This window comes from Chaetodon auriga, chromosome 6, assembly GCF_051107435.1.
Source record: "Chaetodon auriga isolate fChaAug3 chromosome 6, fChaAug3.hap1, whole genome shotgun sequence".
Classification (NCBI taxonomy): domain Eukaryota; kingdom Metazoa; phylum Chordata; class Actinopteri; order Chaetodontiformes; family Chaetodontidae; genus Chaetodon; species Chaetodon auriga.
Genome location: NC_135079.1, coordinates 6,246,866 through 6,270,369, shown reverse-complemented (window position 1 = coordinate 6,270,369; position 23,504 = coordinate 6,246,866). Strand labels below are relative to the sequence as shown.

Below are 23,504 nucleotides of genomic sequence, written 5' to 3'. Positions count from 1 at the left end.
AGTTCCCCAGAGGAAACAACGAAGAGATATTGATGCCACATTCTTACGTCCTCCTGAGCACATTCAAGTTAATTCCCTCACTATCAGTGAATCGGCACTTAGGAGATAATTACGTCAAAAACAACCCTCCCGCCAAAGGTCCCCTTGATCCTCCGTGAGACTGGATGGCGCGGGAGCCTGTGAACATAAAGCAATGTGTGGTGGCTGGCCCGGACTCGGCCAAAGAGTTGGCAAGTCCAATTATGCTCAAACCATTTCAAAGTCCATCGAAAGACAACTGTTGGATTTTCCTATGGCGCTAATTAGGCCTTGGAATCATGAGAGAACTCATGATGTACATGACATTGCCACAACAGATGGATCACAGTACCCCGATACCCGAAATTTTTAATGTTGAAACAGTGGATTACAATAGCTATTAGTTATTTAATTTGAAAAACCTTTAGTGACAAAAACACATTTAAATGACACCATCAAATAAAAAGCTAAATACAGATCACTAATGAGTTCAGCACTACAACCTTCTGAAAGTCACCTAAAGTACCATTTTCATACATTGAGAATCAAAATATCAAACAGAAATGCAAACAAAATATGCATTTAAAAAATCTAAAATTGAACCTGAATACCCTAAAAACAGAACTCGATAGAGATACTACATTGCATACATACATACTGCAGATGCTCAACCTTTTCAGTACCAAAAACAGAAAAATCCAACTGACATCTATCACTGAAACTTTCTTCTTGTAGGTACAAGAGTGCAGTCACAAAAACAGACAAAACAGATCAAATGTGTCAGGGGGAGGAGGAGGAGGAAAAAAAAGAATGGAAAATATGTATTGTGAATGTGAAATGACAACCATGTCGGCATTAAATGCAGAGAGACAACACAACAGTGCAGTCTCAGTCATCAAAGCAGAGGTAGTAATAACTACCAAAACAGAACAAAAACAAAACATGGCCAGAAATAGCTGCTGAGCTTTGTAGGTGACACGAAGCTACAATTTTGAAATACCTTGGGCGTGAAGTCAGAAAGGATGAAATCATTTCCCAGCAAGAGAGGAGAAGATGAGATGTAGACTAAAAAGAATCGTTCCATATCCACTGAATCATTTGAACGTGGCTTGAGTTAAAGCAGTAGTTAGCTAAATAAAAATATAATATTAAATCCTCTTGACATGCAGTGTTACAGTCAAAATGACATCTTATCAGTGTGGGACAGGGACACACAAACATACTGCACCTAGACATGTTTTTGACCTCTCGGTCAAGGATACTACAACAGCACAATGCATATTTGTGAGGAACGGATGGGGAGACGCTAAACAGACACACACCCACATAAGAGCCAAGTTAACAGGGTGAGGTTACTGAGCATTTTGACAAATGTGAGTGCTTTGTAGCTGTTCTGTGCTCGAACATGAGAATACTGGTTACAGAAAGGAAGATTTATAGAGGTGCAGGCACAAAGGGAGAGAGCTAACAAATATCAGCCTGGGCAGCAAAGGCAGAACCTGAAATACACAATATGGCCATCTGGTCTCCCTGTGCAAAGATGACTAACCCTGTGTTTAACAGACTAAGTCTACTTCAAATATTATGCAAAGTCAAAACTATCACAATGAAGAACACAGCAGAGTAAAGTCAGGTTGAAGATTCCAGTCTGTTGGTCAAGAATGCCTTTTCCTGTGCTTTATTATGGTGATGCTACAGGTGGCTGTATACTTTAAATCTGTTATGTTATGTTACCCTGTGGTGCTGCAGTTTATTTGCACAACCCAATATTACTCATGTCTCAATGGCCTTTCCAGGCCCACAACAGCAAGCGTTCCCCACCCAGCCCAAGCTCTTAAAGAGGAAGAAAGGGAAAACTCCCTCAGCACAAAAAGTGATGTAAAACACTATTGTCATTTTTTATGTACAGCAGCTTAGAGAGAAATTAGGAGCGCTTAGTTTAATGCAACAGATCTCCCTGCAAATTAAAAACTGAGAGAACTACTGTCGTGTACAAAGAGATTGCACAGCATTATGAAATGAAGCAGCAGTATTAATATGATTAATTGTGCAGCCCTACTGCAGTTAATAATGACAAAAAAAAGTCTGGGTCTGCTTACCTGCCAGGCTATGTGGCTCCCTTTTATATGGAGCACTGTAGTTGTGAAAGCACCAGAACCCGCTGATTCAGACAAAGCCACAAGGCATCTTAGGCTGCAGCCAATGTTCCTGCAGGCAAGGGAGGCAAGAGACAAGAAGGCAGATGTCAGCTTAATGTCACCATCAAGTGCTCTTTGTGAACTCCTACTCCTGAGGAGTGAATAGATTTTTGTTTAGAAAAGACAACTTTTTGTTCTGCCTGCACATTTAAATCAAGAGAAGCACAGTACAATTTGTTATTCACATATGTGCAAACAATTGTATGTGTATACGTGTACAACTGAGATGATAAACTCATAATGGAGCAGCAGATAGAGTTGTGATACTTCAACGAGAACTGGCCCAACACTGGCAGATTCCATGCCTGGAGATCTCCTCCACAAGAAAAAGGGACTTGGGTAAAAGAGGGCAGGATTAACAATAGTGAGGTGGCAGTACAGGGGCTCCCAGAGAGTGAGCTGTTCAGTTATCTTAATTAAAAAGAAAACTAACCTATAGTTTTGGCCAAGTGGGTAGAACTCAATGTTATATGCAACTAGCCTGCTTTGTCACTGTTAGCACATAATCTGTGACCGAGGCAAAAAGCTGCTTTTCAATAGGAAAATGATCCGACATTATCTTGAAAGTATCTACTAAGAGGTCTAGCAGTGATACATGGAGTGAAAAAGGATTTTATGTGGGCAGTGATTCTCTACAAGACAGCAAGTTGAGAATGAGCCTGACAGAAAACACTGCTCTCACTTGCTGTGGGATAATCTTCATAAACATTCACATCACCCAGGGAAAAAATCCACAGTGCATTAATAATGCCAACAGACTAACGAACCATTTCAAATGCTGTCACGTCACAGTTCTCATTAAAAGCCATGAGTCAACAGAAATTAGACATGAGCCACTCCCCTGCCCTAAATTCATCCCTGCCGGCATGGCATTCTGGTTTTGCCCTCTTCATACTGTAGTCTGCTCAGGCAAGAAAGCAAGCTATATAAGGAATTGTTAGTGTAGAGCACAGCTAGTGGCTCTAAACTATTAGAGGCGAGGGTTTAGAGGTGGGGAGTCTGTTTACACTGAAAGCCTTTTTATTTTTTTGTTTTAAGAGGGTCCACTTGCTAAACATGACTGAGGCTTTAATGTATAATCCAACACTAATATTGGCTGCCAGTGGGGAGAGGATGGGAGGAGGTGAGCAGAATGTTTGTGTGAACACATGCAGGTGTGAGTGCTGTGCACATCTCCATATTTGGGTGAGTCCTCGTTCATTTTGCCAACGTGGTTTACTTTGCAAGTTTGCTGCAAAACTCAACCCAACTTTCTGTAACGTGTATGTATGACATGTCACTTATATTTTAGCATGATCTTGTCTTGTTACAAGGGAGATTTGGCACTCGTGTCTCGCTAAGAGAATTAGGAAAGGGCAAGCATATACAGAGAGAGTGCAAAAGATACAGCACAAGAACTGTAGTCTAATAAGTCTAAAAGTCTAATAAATGCTGTATGAGTAGAGGCAGGCCAATTCTCTCGTGGGCTTACCATACTCTTGGTTTTAGCCATGACCACTTCCTTCCTCTGGCTCTAATTGACAGTGCATTACAGTATTTCTACGTAGGCAGATAGTTAAACAGCCCCATATGTCCCTTTATGGCAGTTGAGCAATGGTAATCAGGACTGATACAGAGCAGAGGGCTATTGCTACTGTGATGCAAACTGTTTTATTGCATCCAAACAGCACTACTGCAGTTTGCACCCACTCACTGTGCTGTTCCTGTTTCATAATGTCTCTACAGACAATCTCAATTTACAAGCTATTGTAATCGACAACTTTCACGCACAAAGTTTGGGAAATGATATCTCCAAGACTAAAACCAGGAGTCTCCGTCGACCTGCTGGGATACTGTATTTGAGAGTGGAAGATTTAAAGGTTAAGACGTGAGCTTTGGACAACAAGCACATGCACTGGGCTTTTGATCTTCGACTCATGAGAGATCCCAATGGGAAGAAAACATGCCAAACTCAACAGAACCTGAATCAAAGATTTTGCATGAAACCACATATGAGATTATTGTACTTGGCTGCAAATGCGTAGAGCAAGAGAAAGTTTCAAAGACATCGACATGCTATCTTCAATACAATCCTGTCTCTGCAAGACCACGACAAAGACATTTGGTTTGAAGAACAACAGTGTAAATCTATAGAAGATGACTGTCAGGATGCTTCTGGGCATTTGTTAAATTGAAAGGCAGTTGCCTCAGGAAGTATAATTGTTAAAAATTCTTTATTTCTTCACTTGACAAATGTTTTTGTGACCCACTTTTATTTTTGTGGCAAACGCAACATGAAATTTTATGCAAATGAACAGAAAGGAACAGTGTGCTCCTTCATACTCACAAAACTTTGTTTCAGATGTTTCTTCCTCTTAGCCATGTGCCTAGATTGGTTGTGTGTGCAGACTAAGTGGGCTGGGAGGCCACAGGAGGGCCAGCTGACTGTTTGCAATGGTCCGTGGAACATGTCTTCAGGCGAAGACCCTGTTCCCAGGATGACAACAAGCGAGAGCTCACCGTGTACTTTACAAGAGCTGGAAAGTTGGGCATACCAGATAAAAAAAAAAAAAAAAAAAAAACGGTTTTAGAGATGCTCAGGCTTGCTGAAATCCAGTGTCTACATAGTTCTGAAACATGTTTCCCAATACTCTGAGTAATGCATAAACAGGTTTGTGAATCAAAAAATCAGAAAAAACATGCTCACCAAAACACCATCAACAAAAGACTCAAACAAGTCCACTCCAAACTAACCCAGCATAATCCAGCCTCTCTGTCTCCATGGTAAAAAGGATTATGGCATGACTCAAACATCTTGAAGAAAAGGCAGCCTGGGTCGGCCATGACAAGTGACTGAGTGGATAGAATATTTGTGAAAGAATAAGCATGCAAGCCGCTGGGGAATGGAGAGCTACCCTGTAGTACATGAGCCATGATGTCATTATTGTGCATCTTGGAGCCAGGGCCGAAAAAGCATCCGTCCTGATCCAAGAGCCAGGGACTTGCATCACATTTCGATGGCATCAGGCTCTATATTTAAATGTGACTCGGCAGGAGGACAGGAAAAGACTCTGACATCTCCTGGATACAAGTTACTTAACAAGACTTTATTTTAATGTTACTAGGTATGGTCCCCTTCCCATTTCTTCTTCCAAAAGTATTAATACTTATTTCCTCCATCTATGTTCCTCCTCTCAACTCCCCAACATTCTCTTCCCCTCTCTTCATATGGTGGGCCCACTTTTCAACTCCCAGGGCAGGCAGCTGGCTCTACATCAGACGCATCTGAGGACAAAAGGGAAACTCCAGATTGTCGTGGTGAGGGCAGCCACCCGTGGCAGTGCTCAGTGGGATTCCGGTTGTTTATGGTTGGCACTAATTACAGATAGTCAGAGTCACCAAACTGTAGACTTGGTGCAAAGAAAACACAGAACTGGGTTAGACAGAAAAACAGAGACCGACCATTTAAACTGTCTCCACTTGCAGCAAGCCAGATAAAACATGGAGTGATGTAAACTCAATAGGGAGGCTTAAGGACATCACTCAGGATCAAGCACACACTCCCTGGGGAAGCCTATTAACTTGTGCAGGGGCACAATGTTGCAGTTTTATTGCTACCCTGTGGCATGATGTAGTCAGCATATGGAGTATGCACGTATACATATACCTGAATTCGCACTACAGGCTCCTCTAAAGCTAATCGTAAAGATAATGCCCCTCTTCCAAGCTCAATGTCTCACTTTACAGTCACTATAGAGGCAGCAAAAGACTATTTGTTTACATTGGAACTCCCCTTCATAATTTAACAGAACTCAAATAGGGAGGTCTCCTTACGTTAAATGACATTAATGGCATCACCTGACACAGCCAATGGCAGAGGGATTCCATATCCGTAGATGTAATATTCACTAAATATGTAATCTTCACCAAAATAAACATTTTTATGAGGATATTCAAGTAGCTCGCTGAGCAAAAGTACATTTGATTTTACTGTATATCCAGTGTGAGAGTTGTGTTACAAGTCATTCCCGACCCTCTGGGCTCCTGGTTTTATGCTCCCACATTTTTACAACATCTATACAACATCTTGACAACTGTGGGTGTATAATTTCTGTTCCCCACAAAGCCTTGACTGACAAGTTAATAGCCAATCACACACAGGAGGTGGCCATGTATGTGAGTGCAGACATGAACATGTGAAGGGACACAGCTCATGGACTCACTACGACAGCTAAAACCTGTGGATGAAGACAACTGGCTTGTTGCAGATAGCGGCTTGTTTGAGCTGAATGAAAGAAGTGCAACAGGTGTCAACGTCGGAAAATTCAGCGAACCAAACAGTGTTGAGCAAAATCAAGCATGCGGTCCCTTTGAAATGTGCACTGCATAGGATTGCTGAGTCCAAACACAGCAGCCCACTGCTTTGCAATTAAACACTAAAGCATGTTTGACTTTCCCCTCTGCTTTGTGCTGCCTGGAACCTCTTGTATTATGCGATGACAACTACCTGCCACTTTTATTTTGGCTGAATGCCAATCACCACAATCTGTAACAACTGGTTATGTTCTTGAGGAGGAGGTTGATGCATTTGATTAAAATAAGAAAGGAAGGACAAAAAAAGGCAACTAATTATATTCATGTTGATTCTTAACATAAAGTACAGAGCAAACAAACACCAAATGATGACTATGAAAGAACTAATTTAGGTTTTTGTCATACAACAACGTAGACACTCACTGTAAGACACACAAGCGCTGACCTCATCTTATGTTTGATATTCTTGCTCTATTTGTTAGTCTTTATGTCCTTCGCTGTTGTAAAAAAGGACCGTGTCAAACATGTTTAATTAAAGCCCTTCATGAAGAAAGTCAGCTCGATTAATATGCGTGTCCTCCTTTCTATCACGCTTCTTCACCAAACCTAATTCTTGCTTATACAGTAAAAGTAAATTAACATGTCTTGCTTAACTAGCTGAGATGTGATAGGGGACTCATGAGCGTGTGTGCAAAAGAGATAGCTTTAAATTAAAAAGAGGGTGCTGGTGGATGTAGGTAGGGCGAGTATGGGTTATATGTAATATATATATATATGTATACACAGAGCATGTGGGTGTGAGTGAGTGGGTGAGTGAGCAAGAGAGAGACGTAAATGATTAGCAAATTTCAACCTTCTTAAAAACAGTGTACTAACTTAGGCTGAACCTTTATTTCCTCTGTTTTGAAATATGATTTAAAGGAGCAATGTCTTTGCGTAGGAAGGGCATACATTTATAGAAACATAGAATATTATTGATAATAATAAGTTAACTTACTGCCCAATGAAACGTTATGTCTCTCTTTCAATTTTGAGAAATTGATTTCTGAGCTGGTTTACAGTACATGACAGCTACAGCACAGTTGTTTTGAGGACATAAATAGGTTATAGGTTACTGGCCAACGTGTCCTCTGCACTCCTGATAGGATTGCAAACGCTGACCTGCATATACAAAAAAAATATCTCAACTAGATAAATGATTCTCATCCAATTGGGTCCATCTTTCCCTTGATAAATAATAGATAATCTAAAAAGCAGTTCACAATGACCCGGAGCCTCTGTAAGTGCTTTGTAACATCTTGGATCACTATATTCTTTTTTCACAACTGCTGAACCCGTTTCACATTTTCAATGGCACATTAAACAGAAATGATAACACAAGCAGCTACCTTTCACAGTGCAAGTAATGGTATCACCTTCCCTATTTCAGTCCTGTCTTAAGAGCTCTTTCCTCTCCATCTTGCTTTTTCTGACGGTTAAAGGAACAAACATAGAAAGTGTTTCCTCTGATCTTTGCTGAGTTCCCGTCACGTGTCGGTGCAGGTGTTCTACTCCAGCACTCGCCCAGAGGGAAGAAGATGTGCTGGCACAAGGGAGAAATATGCATGCCAGAATAAATAAATGTGTATATAAATATATATATATATTCTCCATTTGCATCATTTCTTCTTCAGCAAAGAAAACAAACACACTTTCAACATTTTAACTGAAACGCCTCCTTCACGTGCCAGAGGGGAGAAACCAATCTTTATGTTTGAACATCACATTTTCACTTTGATCTTGTAATATGGTGCCCCAGCACTGAGTCCAGACATATAAAATTAACTGAATACTGGCGCTTGTTGTGCTGTGGTCTTGTTTGCCAGCCTCTTGCTCATTGGCTAGTTTGTGCACAGCCACTGTTCCTGTCAGTCAACAGTCCTCTGGATCATAGCATTTCCAACTCCTCCTCCTCCACCTCCTCTTCCTCCTCCCATGGCCCAGACCTGGCTGAATGCCAATATCTGGGCAGGACACCCGCCTGCTATCACAATGACACACTCACTCACAAACACGCGAGTTTCGAGAGCAAGCAGAGTCAGTTCAAACACGATATCCAAAAACTTGCTCCTAATGTCCGAATAAGGACTTCCGTTTGTTCCTTCCTCAAAGTGCTACATGCTCTCTTTCACACCATTCTCAGACAGACACGTCACTCTTGTCTCATCCCCTACGAACGACCAGCCAGGAGCCCCCATCAGCCCGCCAGCCTGATATAGCTGTGGCATGGGCCCGGGTGTAGACCAGAGTCTGAAGGAATGGGAGTGTTTGTTTTCTTGCCATTTCCAGCTTCATGTCACGCACCAAACAGCCAGCACTTACACAACTGGGGGGAGTTACTGCTACAGAGATGCGACATGCACTAATATTGCTAATGAGATCACAGCGTGGATGGGCTGTACGTGAGACAGCGACTAACAGGAGAGTCTCGACTTGATCAGGTCATTTGAGATGTGCCCTCACTCTGCTGGGTGACTTGAAAATGGGGTGAGTCTGCAAATTTAATTTGAGCAGCGCCGACAGGATTATTTGCGGAAAAGATGTCTTGCTGTGTCAGGCAAGGTCAGGCAGTGGATGTTTGTTTACATGTCACAAGGCACTGAATGCTGGGATGCATTTTCACCGCCAATGTTGCATAACGTCTTAACCACCTTGAAATACTAAGTGACATATACTGTTAAGGTATGACTGTTCTTCTGTTTGCCAGTAAATTATTGTTGTGGCTGCACAGCCTTTTTCTTTGTTTTCAGTTCATATTTATTCCAAGTGTAATTTTCTCTGATTATCCATGCAGAGTCAGGGAAGCATCACTTGAAAATGAATCATTCATGGTCCAAGCTTACCTGTACTATTGGGCTTGACATTGATTTGAAAACAAAATCTCCCACATGTTAGGGGGAGCACTAATTCAATCGCCCACTGCCACGGTAGCTATGCTGCAACTGCACCTGCTTTTGGAGATACCGCACGGAGACTGTAAGAACTATGGTAAGCTTCGGATGCTCATATGAAGGTTATTGTATTTTTTATTGCTGACAATGAAGAAAACATTTAGCAACATCTGCTTCGTTTAAGTGAAACACATCTAGCGAACTGCAGGCTTTCTGTTCATCATAAGCGTTGCTCTTTATCACATCACAAAGAGATTAAATTAACATTAATGCTTTGAGGAATTTAATTAAAACGTGATTTGGCATGATCATGCACAATACATCCATCGAGTGTTGCAGTGGTGCGATCAACAGGTAGGTCTCTATGGTGGACAGTCGTTAAGCCCTTCCTTGTATACTGAGATATACTGCCTCCTCAGGTATGGCTTTAGTGAGATAATTATTGCAATGTCTAAATCCAAATGAGGGTTTATTATTTCTGACAATATTTTGCGAGCGCCAACACTGACCTACAGTATACATGAAGTAGAAATTAGGTTCACATGTTATTGCTTTGCTTGATAGTCTATGCAGTGTGACATGGTAATAAAACTGTGATTAAATAGTAGCCACACTTCACTGGGAGTATATATTTTTGTTAGCTACTACAGTCAAAGACAACACTTAACATGATGTTCCCAATAGCTCAAATGAGCCAAAACCGAGGGACAGATGTATTAAATTCATCCGTGTCATCACTAAATTAGGACAAGAACAGAAACTGCTGCAAAAAAAGACAAGGGGTCTTATTGTCAGAAAAGATAAGAAGCAAAGCATTTCTAAATTTCACATTTGGATGGAAATAAGTGAGTCACGATGACCTAGTTTAGCATTCAGAACAGTGCAGGAAGGTTTTATGCATTTGCAGTGTCAGGAAGAGCCATTAATAAGTGTGGATTTGCAGAGGCACCACACCCACCACCTCCATCCATCTCATCTGTAATTTATGAGACTTCTATATTCCACTGAGCTTTGTCAAGATGCAAATTAAGAACCATACTGAATATTTAGACGATATAGAATACATCCTCACAACTAAAGAAAATGGCACAATCAAGCTCCATAAAACAGTTTATAAAACTTCACCTTCTGCAGGTAAATCTGTGTAGCTGATGATCGTTATTCAACAAACAAACAAACAGCACAAAAGCACACAACCCAGCTCCAACAACCTACCATACTTCACCCTGAAGAGCTTCCGATTAATGTATGAGATAGTATTGAGGCATGTAAGTGGCCCCCATGCAGCCCTGTAATCTCCAACAGCAGGCAGAGCTCAGGTTCACCATGGTAAACAAGTCCAGCAGCAGCAAGGTATGTCTGAGAGACTTCGGCAAAACACGTAGCATGTTATTTTAAGATGCAGGCTGAGTCCAGGAGAGTTAGTGAGGTCAAAACTTGGCCAAAAGCAAGTGCCCCTCTGTGCTCTCAACACATTTGAATAAGCCAAAATTGTTTTAGCCTCACCATAGCCACAACCAATCACAGAGGCCTTGTCCTAACTCAAACAAATACTTGTGTTGATAGATCACCACAGATCCTGCAAGGGAGGATTATCCTTCCATATATGGAGTTCAATGCAGTATCAAGGCAGTAAAAGGTTGATGTAACGCTATGCTTTTTTCATTTATGCCGCTTGAAACTTTAATCCAAAATTCAACAAGGAAACAACTGAACCACAGACATCTGAGACATGTATTCACAAACAAAAAAGCATACCAAAGACTGCAGAGAGAAAGACATTTTCTCTTTTGACGGGTTTGGCAGGAGAATGTCTGCCTCCCTGTTTGGTGTCCAGTGCAAAAGTCAGTCAGGGTCTTTGATAGTCAGACTATCAGTCAAGGCAAATCCCTGAGAGCAACGGCCAAAGGGCCAGACTGGTGCAGACACTCTCCTAGATCAAAAGCCTAAGTGTAGAAGCACTGTTGATGCAGGGGATATTTTTCACCTGTTCCACAGACACATGATGACAGTGTTGGAAATGTTAAGTGTGGGTGGGCTCATGCATGTGACTGCATGCCTCTTTATTTGCGGCGTCGACAGTGAATTTTATTTGTATTTCATAGTTATTTGCTTTACCCCATATCCATCCACACCCAGATTTAATCACCAGAAATGCAGAACTGTGGGACCAAGCCTGAAGGCATTTTGCTTCTAAATGAAATTGGAAACCGGATTCATCCAGGGATTTTGATCTCCCACCACATATTGTTAGGTCTTTATTGGCCATCTCTCATTCCAGCCTCAGGCTGTAAGCTGTGTTAGTTCTCAGACTGAGGGAGGTATTAGGAGCTAGGGTTGCAAAACTCTGAGAAAGAATATTTTATTCAGGCACAATTTCTACATCTTCTGATGATAAAGGAAGCACAGATTAATCTCCTGAGAATTCAGTGTTCAACAGTGTTTGTAGCAAAGTTCCTTCACAGACAATAGGACAATAGGACGTAGAAAAATTAGGCCACATTATCAAAATGGAGTGATTATTGCATAATACCATATTCCTTGTTGTTGGTTTGGGACTTTTGAGGTCAAGTATGCACAAATTTATGAAAGCAGTGGGCTAGAGATTTTAATTTGATATATTTTCAGCAACGATGCTGTCACAAGAATTTTGTTATATGTTTTAGTGCCAAGTTGAGTTTGCGCTCTAGGTGGGAAATGTGATTAGCCTGAGAGTCAGGCTGTCTGGGTGATTTGTTATCGGTCCACTGGTCATTTTCTGTGAGGGGCTATGATTTGATATTGCCCCCAAAATTATTAATGAGCTACATGCTGTCTGCTCTGACATTCTCAGTCTGTAGTTGCTGTGGCATGAGTTAACCTTGCATTAACTTTATATTGAGAGAAAGTTCTCAATGAAGGAGCAATTGTTGAATATGCAATACTGAGTGAAGTGTGTTACAGATACAGGGAATTATCAAAAGAGCACAAAAATAATGGAATAAATAAAACTACTCTTTCAGTGAAAAGCCCTGGGAATCTCTTGAACACTGCTGATGGGCTACAGTCACAACATCACTTATTACTGCCAGTCTACTTCTTTGTTGGTAAGTGGGAGCCTGAGAAATAACAGAACATATCAAGTTTGGAATGCAACACAGCTGGAATGGACTCTTGAAGGAATCTACAAATGAAGATTTTGGTTTCAGGGTCAGGGAGTCTACTTGAGGCCAGAGTGAGTATACAGTGTGTGAACAACCGCGTGCAAAGAACACAAATTTGTAAAGGCCCTAATCATTAAATACTGTTACGAAAAGTCTGAATAAAATGAGTGTGCTGACTTTGCCTACGGCCAAGAACCACAATTTTCCTTCAGAAATATCCAAACTGAACCCATCTAAGTGGTGTTAGAACAAGGTTTGGGGATGGTCTCCAAGCCATGGTGAAATCCTAGAAGGGTTTGAGACAGAAGTGCACAATCAGGCCATTCAACAGAAATTCATCAAAAACGGTAGAGCATTAATTTTACATGCTGCCATCATCCGTTTGGCTTTCCACTGATGGCCAAAAGCAACAGCTAATGTAATGTCTGACATGACCTACATCAATCAGCTGTTAAATAGACGTTAACGGGACATCATAGCGCTTTTTACAAGCAGGGAGACAGGTGAGAGGTCTGGAAGACGTCAACAATGAAAAGGCCTTACATCACCACTGGCTCTGGTTCAGCCTTTGTTTTATGGACCCCACAGGACGATCATGATGGTCGGAGTAGTCTATCCCACACCCACTATTCAGTTCAGGAGGAGAATATCTGACACCATTAAATCACTGAGTCCAACAGCTTTAGCCCATTAAGTCGGTTTGGCGTATGCTGAATAGCTGAACTCTGCCTGGCCTGTGAGGAGGAGACACACTTTTAAATCACACATTGTGATGAAAGGACAAAGTTTGACAAAGGTTACACAGCAGCATACAGCTTTTAGTCTTAGTTAAGTCATTAAGGTCATAAGCTAATAGTCCTCATATATATGCAAAGCAGACCTGCTGTGGCAGAGAGGCTTATTGGAATAATGCATTGTAGCAGATTAGTGAAAAACCTTGATAAATATTTGTTTTTAGACTGTACAGACGGTAAAAAGCTTGTCTGAAGGCTAGATATGAGCATCTTCTCCACGAGTTGCTTTACCTTTTGATTAATTCGACTGTTTTTATATGCACAAATGGTACACTGCAACCTAAACTCAGCTAATAGCTCATTAGACTTGCATTCTCAAGGTCAGCACCACAGCTAATAGCTTATCAGCCAAGCTGTATAGCCTTGAGTTTCCCGGATAATCACAAATGTTTACAAAGTCAACATTCCCTAAAAGGTCAAACAGACATATTTCAAACTGTTTGAAATTTATCAGTTCTCTTGAAACAGTGAATAAATGGCGAGATAAAATAGAAACGAAGCCACTGCAGTAAAGACTGGAGGCCTTCATATGTGCAAATCATCTTCTGACAATTAAACTGATCAATAATGAATTTCTACTTTAATAGACCACGTACAAGCAAATCCCATAACTAAAACATAACTGAATTTAGCTGGTTATCTGGAAACATGCATGGTGCAAGAACAAATCTTTGCCAAGCTTATTAAAGCCGCTAGTCCACTGCACTGCTTTATGCATGTGGGACCACATGTGCAACGTGTATGAGCACACAAACGGCCACGCAAACAAACATGAGCACAGCACATACAAGGCTGCTGCTGAGACACTGATGACTGGCCCTCTTTCGCAGTACAAATACGCCGACATGAGTAAAATGCCTTCTGGGTTGATAGAAGATCGCAGTGTCACTGCAATCTGCTCGTTTATTATCCAGCACCTTGCAACAGGCCACAGATCAAAGACTGATAGGAAAATGACTCATAACACTAATGACACTTGGTCATAACACTAATGTCACGCTACATACAACCAGTGTGAAATCAAGTCAAGAACTGAAAATGTCACTTGTATCTTCGTCTGGTAAGACTGCATAGGTCCTCAGATGATAAACCCTGCGTAAAAAGGTTGGTTTTCATGATGAAAGGGAGCTCAGGTAAAAAATAAAGTTTTTAATTCATAAAAACAGGCCTTCAACACAATCAGTATGACTCTTTAACCTACTCAACTTGTTGCGGAACTGAAAAAAATGCTTCACCATTCATCTGGGTGACTTCTGGGGTCCAGAGGATTACTTTAATTTGGTCTGACATCTTCCCACCTGGATGACTCCAATGACACAACACTGACTTTTGGTAGGTGCTATGTTATTGCCTGATAGCTGCGAAATGTACTCGGTGTAAGCCACGACCTGGAGCTGCCAACACGAATTATGTCAAGACCGGAGACCCAAAACAAAACACAACTGGGCTCCAGCTCTGCCTTGATTGCAGAAAGGGTAAAGTTTTTACACATGGCTTCCAGCCCAAACTGCACTTTATCACACTCCGCTGACCTTCTAAAACCTGGAGTGTTTTGTTTAAGGGGCAACTACATGGCCGAATTCGTGATGGTTTATAAGGGGAACAATGTCGTTCATCCCAAAGAGAGTGACATTTAGAAAGAGTGAATTGGGATTGAACTTTGTGGAGTTGATGACCTCAATTTGGAGATGTGAAGTTATGCTTGTGTGTTAGCTGCACTTTAGGCCTTGATCCTAATTACAAATCTCACTAAGCATTTTTAACTCACCTATCGTTTATCGAGTGTTAGCTGCAACATGTGCACAGGGATAACTGTGAGTGCGATACTGGAATAAATATGACCAGTTAACTGGAACTAAAATATGAATGTGACGCTCCACTTGATCTCTGCACAGAAACTTGACATGTCCTTCTCCACAGGTGGGTCAGAGTGGAGACCTTTGCAGAAAAGCAGTGCTGGTGTGACAAGGGACTCGATGCCTCGTTTCACTTCAGATAAAGAGATGCATGAACCTGGATTGAGAGGCTGCATTGTCAAAGGTATCACACAGAGAAGAGTCATTACATGTCTGCAGATTACATGTTAGGCTTGAGCAATGTGTAAAAAACATACACGTCGCTGTAAAAAATAATCCAATTTCCAAACGACAGTAATAAGATTGGCATCTGGTGTGAGTGACACTACTGCTCTATTGCAACTGGCCCCTATTTGAGAGTGTGTGTGTGTGCATGTGTGTTTGCTCCTTAACCTCTGGGTCACACCTGTTACCTTGCTCAAGCCCTGACTCAGGGCAAGGGGGAGAGGTCAGGGGTCATGGTGTCACATAACACTTCCTTCACAGATCTGTTTTGAAGCCCACACATACACACGTATTCTGTCAAGCAAAAAATTACCTCATATTTATGTCTCTGAAGTTTCTCCAAAACAAATGTTTGTGAGATGGATATTGGTCTACACACTTTTGGAGTCGTCTCTGATAAAATAACGCTGCCTTTAACGGCAGACTACAAATTAAAAACATTTGGAATTCAGGACAGGTTTTATGCAATTTAATGTTTAAGGATTGTACATAATTTCTCACCTCTGCTGTGGACTACAGTTATACATAATTCAGTAGTTTCACCCCAAAATACTATTATGCCTCAGGAAAAAAATAATGACATATAAAGAAAAAAACACAGATTCAAAGGCATAAGCAGGTTGTACACAAACTCCTTAAAATGGCTTATTATATTCAAATCAACCAATAACATTCTTTGCCTCACTGCCAAAATTATAACTGAATGTTTTCAATACTTTCAAAAGGCAGACTGTGTAATAATGATGTTTACACATGCAGAACGAGCTCATTAAGCTAATTAGTGTATTGGAACTTTTTGTTTTTGTTTTACGGGACAAAGAGAGAGAGTCTCTGCTTTATCATTTAAAATTCAAGGAGCAGAATTTGTTTTATCGACAACTGGTGCCGCACATATTTCCTATACATGTAAGGTGGATAACTAAGTGAGCGGTCATTTGCAAAAACTCGGTTAACTTAGCTCACGCCTGGATTTTGATCTGTGATGTAAGTTTAGGCTGTTCTGGAAACTGGTGCTTGGAGAGGCAAAAAAGGACAAAAGACTATGTGACACAAATTAAAGAACTGTGCACTATTGTTCAGTTATTTATTTGTCACAAATTCCTAGGTAATTAAAATAATTGTAGTGGAGCACCTTGTATACGGCATTATTTAATAGTTAATTTAAGAAAACGTGGGTGTGCCTCCCTCCACGGGCTCATCCCCCACATCCCCAAGAACCTAATTCTGGGGGAAAATTGCTGCAGATACTGAGTAGCCTCGGTTCAGGTGAATCTCTGGGTCACTGATCTTTCTGGCAAACAGAAACACCTTTCACGCCAATTCAGAAGACGAGGGGACAGATTTTTAACATCTCACTGCACTGCCACTTCATGACCGGCCTCGAGGCCGATGAGTCATCAGTGACACTCCTTAAAGAGCCTATTGTAATGGAAAAGGTAATTTGTGTCACATTTGTTATCTCTTCAAATGCACCGCTGTAATAGCGTAGATCAATACCACAGAGGAATGTCTGCGACAGGTAAACAGAGAGGTGAAAGGCAAATAAAATACTGTGACTGCTGAACAGCCGCCATAAAATAAGATACGTCATGAAATGTTCTGGTAATTTACGTGTACATCCTACATCTGCCAAATGTTATCTCTGTCAGTCTTGGACGCTGTGAATCACAAAACCTCTTGCAGCCCTGTGAAACAGAAAGATCGAGATCGCCACAAAACACTATCTTCCTGTTGCTCACCACGAAGAATGCCAGGTATGTTCTCAATTCAGAAACGTAGGAAACAATCCAACAAATATTTGTCCCACATACTTTGGGGACAGGCATCCGCAGGGCCCTTTATCAGAAGGCACATCTGAAATCTCTGCAAATCCGCCTCCCCATCCGCTTTAAACAGGTGAAGAAGTAACAATGTCAGGCGCCTTTGTTGACACTGTCAACTCAGGAGTGGTAATCAAAACAAGAGTGAGGAGCAAGTAAAAACAAGAACTGGCAGTCCCACATGAATGCACGAAGAACATCTCATTTATCAAGAGCCAAAGACGGTTTAGAGTGGGCTGAGGTTTACAGTCGTAATGTACTTCAACTTTCACTGGCCTGAACTTGTGACACTGAAACTGAAGAATGTTTCACTTTCACAAACACATTCTTCACATGAACAGAAGGGAACAAATCTCATGTCTGCAGAAGTATCAGGATTTGACTGATACAGAGTTTTAGAGTACAATACTGATGTTCCTGACAATATTTTGTACATCTTTCAACACACATGCTCTCATCCAGAGACCAGCACTGGCAGCCCACCTTTAGATCGGGGTCTGACCCACAAGTGTGACGTGATTTTGTAGAAAAGGGGGCTAAAACTCGATGAGCAATTAGCTGGCTGCTATACACAGCGCCATGTTGTGCCCTCCACTGCTCACCGTCAAACTTTTGCTCCACGAACGGAAATGACTGGTCAATTAAGCGATTAGTCCAACTTTCAAGCAAAAACGCCAAACATTCACTGTTTCCAGCATGTCAAATGTAGGAATTTGGCTTCCACGTACAAGACAGAAAACAGATCGTCTTCAGGTTTTGGACTCGGGGGTAGGACAATTTCTTTGAAGCCATTGCTGGGAAAATGATGTCATTTTTTTCCGAGCCTGTCCTGAACAACAAAACAGAACTTTTAGTGTCGTCCTGGTGCTCACCTCTGAATAACAGCAACCATAACTACATTTTAGACAATAACGCGCCCTATCGTTAAACTGACTTCACAATATGATTAACTCTTCAATCTTCAGCAGCTGTCTGTCGGCTCAAATAGCCTCTGGATGATTGAGAACTCAAAAAGGTGAAAATATCAGGTTTAAAAAATGTTCACGTCTCTCCTACAACCTCAAATTTGCACATTTACACGCCTACATTCAAAATTTAATGTCTGTCATCACTCAGAGCCTCCATGCTTGATCTCCATTTTTAGGTGGCAATAACCGGCAAGTTAGAAAAGCATTTTAACTAGAAAATTATTACTGATACTGGTACATTTTCTGTGCTATTTAACCCTGTAGGCTATAAAGTAAGCCCCCCTTTAGATTTACAGGGGCGCTAATGTTCAAACCATGCCTCCAATAAAATTATTCCTAGTATCAAAGCCTGGTGTAATGTAGACAGCGGCTCATTTATGTTCCACGCTCGCTCACACACGTCCCTCTCTGGAGTCTGGTGTAAATGGCTTGCCATGGGGAAAATATGGGTGATCAGTTTCAGCCTCATGTTAGGATCCACAGGCTGAAGACAGGTCTTTGATGGGAAATGTGGACGAGGCGGGACGATCCTTTACACCTGTTTAAATGGAGGGTGGAGGGAATTCCAGGAATTAACTCCACCTTGAAGTGCTGAATCCTTTTGCAATAACTCCAATCAAGCAATTAAAATCTGCAGGAGAGGAAACGGTTTGATTTACTTCTTTAAGAGGCACATCAGCCTCACTTTTTATGGGCATTAAATGTAGTGTTAGCTTGATGACTGTGCAATGAGTTTCCTTTATTGATAAGTTTATTGTTGCTGTGTATAAACCCTCCTACCTGCAGCAATGCTGGCAGCAATAAAAAGTCCTCTCGTCTGTCAACTGTTCACGACTTTAAGATATGAACATTCAGGGTGATGAATTATCTCTCAAACAACCGATCCCCTCTGAAAGACCCCCGGTCTGGTCGTCGGTGAAGTTAACCGCCGCCTATCCCATTTTGTAAACACTGTGAAGTTGTCCTCTGGTGCGGGCTCTTTTCCACACCAGGTGTACTCTCAGCTAACTTTTGAGGGGAAACCCGACACGAGTAGCATCACTTTCCCGAACAAACGGAGCGGTTCCCCGGTCGGTTCGCCCTCACTCAGCCTCTGACAGCAGCGGCTAGTCGAGCTGCGTCGTTACGAAGGCAGCGCGCAGTCAGTTATTAGCCCTCATTCAATTCGGAGAGACGTTACGACGGCTAGCAAACTTCTCCGCCGTCTTGGCATCTCTGCACGCGGACTGCGCACATTTTACATGCGGCGCAAACGCAACTCACAAAGCCGTTAGCTTCTTCGTAAAGACGCGACATTCCCCCCTGCTGTACAAACTTGGCAGCCGAAGGAAACTGACGAGACTTGTGGCTGAGACACTTTCAATTTAGGGGAAAAGGAGCCCTTAGCTAACTTTTCCGTACCTTTCAGGCGCCGAATGTCTCCCCGTCGATACTACCACTTCTTGGCGGCCATAAATCCTGGCTTTGGCGAGGTGGTCCTCGGCAGGAATAGCGACAATCCGAGCGTGTGTGGAGCTCAACTCTCGGCGGAGCCAGTGATTTTTCGCACTCGGCTCCTCTCTGCGTGGCTCCGGTAACAGCCGCTGCAGTTTTTTCCACAAGCTGGCGCGGGAGCGAGCGCGCTGGGATACTGGGCAGGCCGGGAGAGCCGCGTGAACGCGCAGTTCACAAGAGACACCAAAGCGTCCGCAAAAGATCCATCAGCTTGTTCTGCGTTTGGAGCAAAACATTACTGTGTTGTACAGTTAGGAGATAAGAGCTTCATCTTCTGCTGCTGTTCAAGTTCAAAATAATGATTGTTTGAGTGCAGTGGTGGAATGTGACGAAGTACATTTATTCAAGTACTACTTGAGTACAAATTTGAGGTAGCTTACTTGTACTTTGTGCAGCTTTATACTTCTGCTCTACATATACTCCATCTCAGAGGCTAATGTTAAACTTTTGAATTCACTGCATTTGTCTGATAATTACCCACTGAGTACTTTACAGATTGCAGTTTTCCTCCTTCCTGCAGTGAAAGCCATGCTTCTGTAAATTTGGTGATTTTTATTTTTTCTAATAAACTGAAGGACTGAAAATTCCTTTATAGGATGAGAAAATCCTGCTACTTATGAAGTTAAAGGAAGTAGTTAAAAACCTCTTGAATCAGATGGAAAATGCATTGTCATAAAGCTGAAAGCAGGGCTGTTTTTCTCATGAAGAGTTGACTTTTTAGAGATGCATAGTTCTCACATGATGATCTTTAGAATATGATGTAGATGCTGTAGATTAAACTACCTAACAGGATGTAGTTAAAATGGTCTTTCTAAGGTGTTTTTCAGGACAAATACATCTTCAGCTACAGGTGCAATAATCATAGCTGTATTGATTTAGGTTTAGACATCATTGATGTTATATATTACACCTGTGTGTTTCCCACACTGATGAGCCAAAATTTATGCCAACAAAAAGATCAAGTCCATATTAAATTTAATATTCAATTAGTCTGCTTTAACCATCTAATTTATTTTTTTTTAAAACATGAGCTGCACATAAAGTGTCATACGATAAGACAGACTTTATTGTTCCCACGCCAGAGAAATTCTCTTGTTACAACAGCAGAGTAAAAAAACAGAAAACCAGCAGATCAAATAGACATTGAAAAGATACAAAATAAAATCAACTACAGAGGTTATGTACAATATACACAAATGAACATAAAAAATATTGCCTTGTGTAAAAATGGCTCAATTTCACATTGGAATAATTAAACGTATAGTGTCTTTGGGTTATTGCACAGTAAACTGCACAGGAGAGGGTGCACAGGTGTAATGGATATTAGCCTTTGATGACATAAACGAAGTAGTGCAAAGAGTAAGTGGGTCATGGATGGTTACAGGGGCTCCGGCCAGACATCTTTTCTGGACAGTGGGCTTCATTGACTGGTGGTAGAAAGTGTAATTATGAAGTGCTTGAGCAGTAGCTCCAGGAGGAGGGAAGCATTTTACTCTTTACCTGACTCTATGTATTTGACGGCTATAGTTATTTTGCAGATGAAGATTTCCACATACAAACTCGTGATGCATTTATTGAATATGATGCATCTTTAGGTTAAACTACCCAGCAGTAGCAGATAAAAATAGCTTTACCTCGACCAGCTCCATACACTTTTTTTTAAATTCTTCTTATATATAAAGGTGACAGTTATAGAAATAACTGCTGCGGCTTTGAATCCTTCTTCCGTCTCTGTCAAGGTTCGTCTTAATGCATTTTTATTCTAGGATATCATTTACACCACTTCCCTTTGCTGTCACATTTGTTCATCACGGCTCTCTTTCCATTAACGCCTGTACAGAAAAGCCACCTTCCCTGATGGTACAATCTGAGGCCGCACTTCAAAGCAAAAGTGATTTCAAGCAGTTCTGCTAATTCCAAGCCGTGTCTGCGTGGAGAAGCCAGCTGGCAGCAGGAGGACGCGGACGGATGCGCGGTGCAAAGCCACGGCGAGTGTGCGCATCACAAAGTTATTAAAGAGCGTTGAGGGCAGCCAGCGCGTCTTTTAACGACATGATGCTTCTCATGAAGGATAATAACCGCTGCAGAGGAAATCCCCTCCTCTCCTGCTGCCTTCAGGTGCAGTTGGAAATATTTAAATCGTAATTAAAAGCCACGTTCACACGAAGAACAGAGTGGTGAGGATAACTGTAAAATTATATATTTTCCTCCAGTCTCAGAATACTTGTTGGCTCAGGATGACAAACAAATGTGTAATAAATCGAACTTTAGTTTTCTGTTAATGTATTTATCAAACTGCACCCACTTTGTAGAAGCTTTTGACATTTGCTGAGTGTCCAGTAAAGAAAACAATAACTTGTATGTTTCAGCCATCAGCAATAGTTTAGCCCGATAACAGAGTTTATGAGGAGAACCTGAAGGCAACATGCGTATGGGAAGAGGAGGAGGAGCTGAGCCTTAGGTTGACATGTGGGGATGACTCAAGTTTTTTACAAATTCCAAGCATTGTTTCCTCCTCCTCCCTGCCCCAGTCCCGGGCACCGAGGCCAAGGATTTTCCAGGGCTGGGGGAGACGGAGCGGATGATGGATCAGCGGAGAGGAAGGATGACTCGCTTTTTCCTCTTTTGCTTTTTTAAGAGCCATTCTCTCATTCTCCAGCTGAATAAATAGGAGCCACAGGGGTGTTGTACACTCATGAGATACCTCTCTGGGTTTTCTATCATTTGCCTGCGCCCCTCACCTGCAGCAGAGCCCGTGCTTGTCTTTAGAGACTCTTTAGAGATGGAGCAGCAGATGAAGTTAGAGGAGACAATGAAAGTAACCCCGCTGGGATGTTGCTCATTTTAAGAGGTTTGCTTTTGCATTATTTGCTGGGGCAGTTCATCCAGATAGCCCCTCCCTCAGTGGTTAGGTGTATTAAGATACGCTCAAGAAATAATGAAGCCTGAAACAGTGACTGTTAGTATTTCAATTACATTTACATTTTCTATCTAATTTTATTACACAAGTTCAGTGTAAAGGGTCATGTTTAAATCATTGTTTTTTAGTGACTGTGAACAAATTAAAGACTTAAATGTGAGATGAAAAGATCTAAACTGAATGTAAACAAATTGAGTAAATTGTAAGGAAGCTGTGTGTAAGAGAGTGCGACAGAAAAGAAACATAACATGATTCATTACTTGTCTGGAGCGTATAGCGGACAGGAAACTGCTACGTTAAGGTAAAGTCAAAACTTTACCTTGGAGTCTTTTGTTTTGTCATGATTTATATTACAGCAGGTCTCCAAAAGTGCCCGAGATGGTGAGGAAGCAGGGCTGTAAAGGCACCTGTGGCCCAAACCACATCCTTCACAAAGTCCAGGTTTCCAAACTGTAAGACGATTATATACCCTCCTTAGTTACACTCAATCAATCAATCAAACTGCTGAACAGTAAGAGATGAGGTGTGTGTCGGTGGGGACGTTACCACTCTCACTGAGGGGGATGTGCAGTGTCTTGATGTTCAGCATCTGTGCAATATTCTTTTTGTGTATGTAGATCTGTGTGTGACACTGTGGCCTGATTCGAAATGTTCGCTATGTCGCCGCGTTCACCAAGACAAATTTCTCCCAGGGAGGACAACAAAGACTCCTCTATTTTCAATGCTCTCACATACTTCTGTCTGTATGACCGAATCCCTTTGATATAACTGAATGAATTGCCAATAAAATAAGCCATTATGTGCATCCAGTATGACAGTGGCTGCTATACGACACTGCTTTGCTC

At 41.6% G+C, this 23,504-nt stretch overlaps 1 protein-coding gene across 2 annotated transcripts in view; it reads right to left on the bottom strand.

The window, feature by feature from the left end:
- Nucleotides 1–19,858, bottom strand: part of peak1 (pseudopodium-enriched atypical kinase 1) — a 94,916-nt gene extending 75,058 nt beyond the window's left edge. Inside the window, exons 1-2 of one of the 2 annotated variants that reach the window (XM_076733026.1) lie at nucleotides 19,647–19,858; nucleotides 2,118–2,226 (exon numbers count right to left, since the gene is read on the bottom strand). The gene's annotated coding sequence lies outside the window, so the exon portion shown is untranslated. The remainder of the gene's footprint in view (nucleotides 1–2,117; nucleotides 2,227–19,646) is intronic. The other variant, XM_076733027.1, reaches the window with a different exon arrangement.
- Between the last annotated feature and the right edge of the window lie 3,646 nt (nucleotides 19,859–23,504).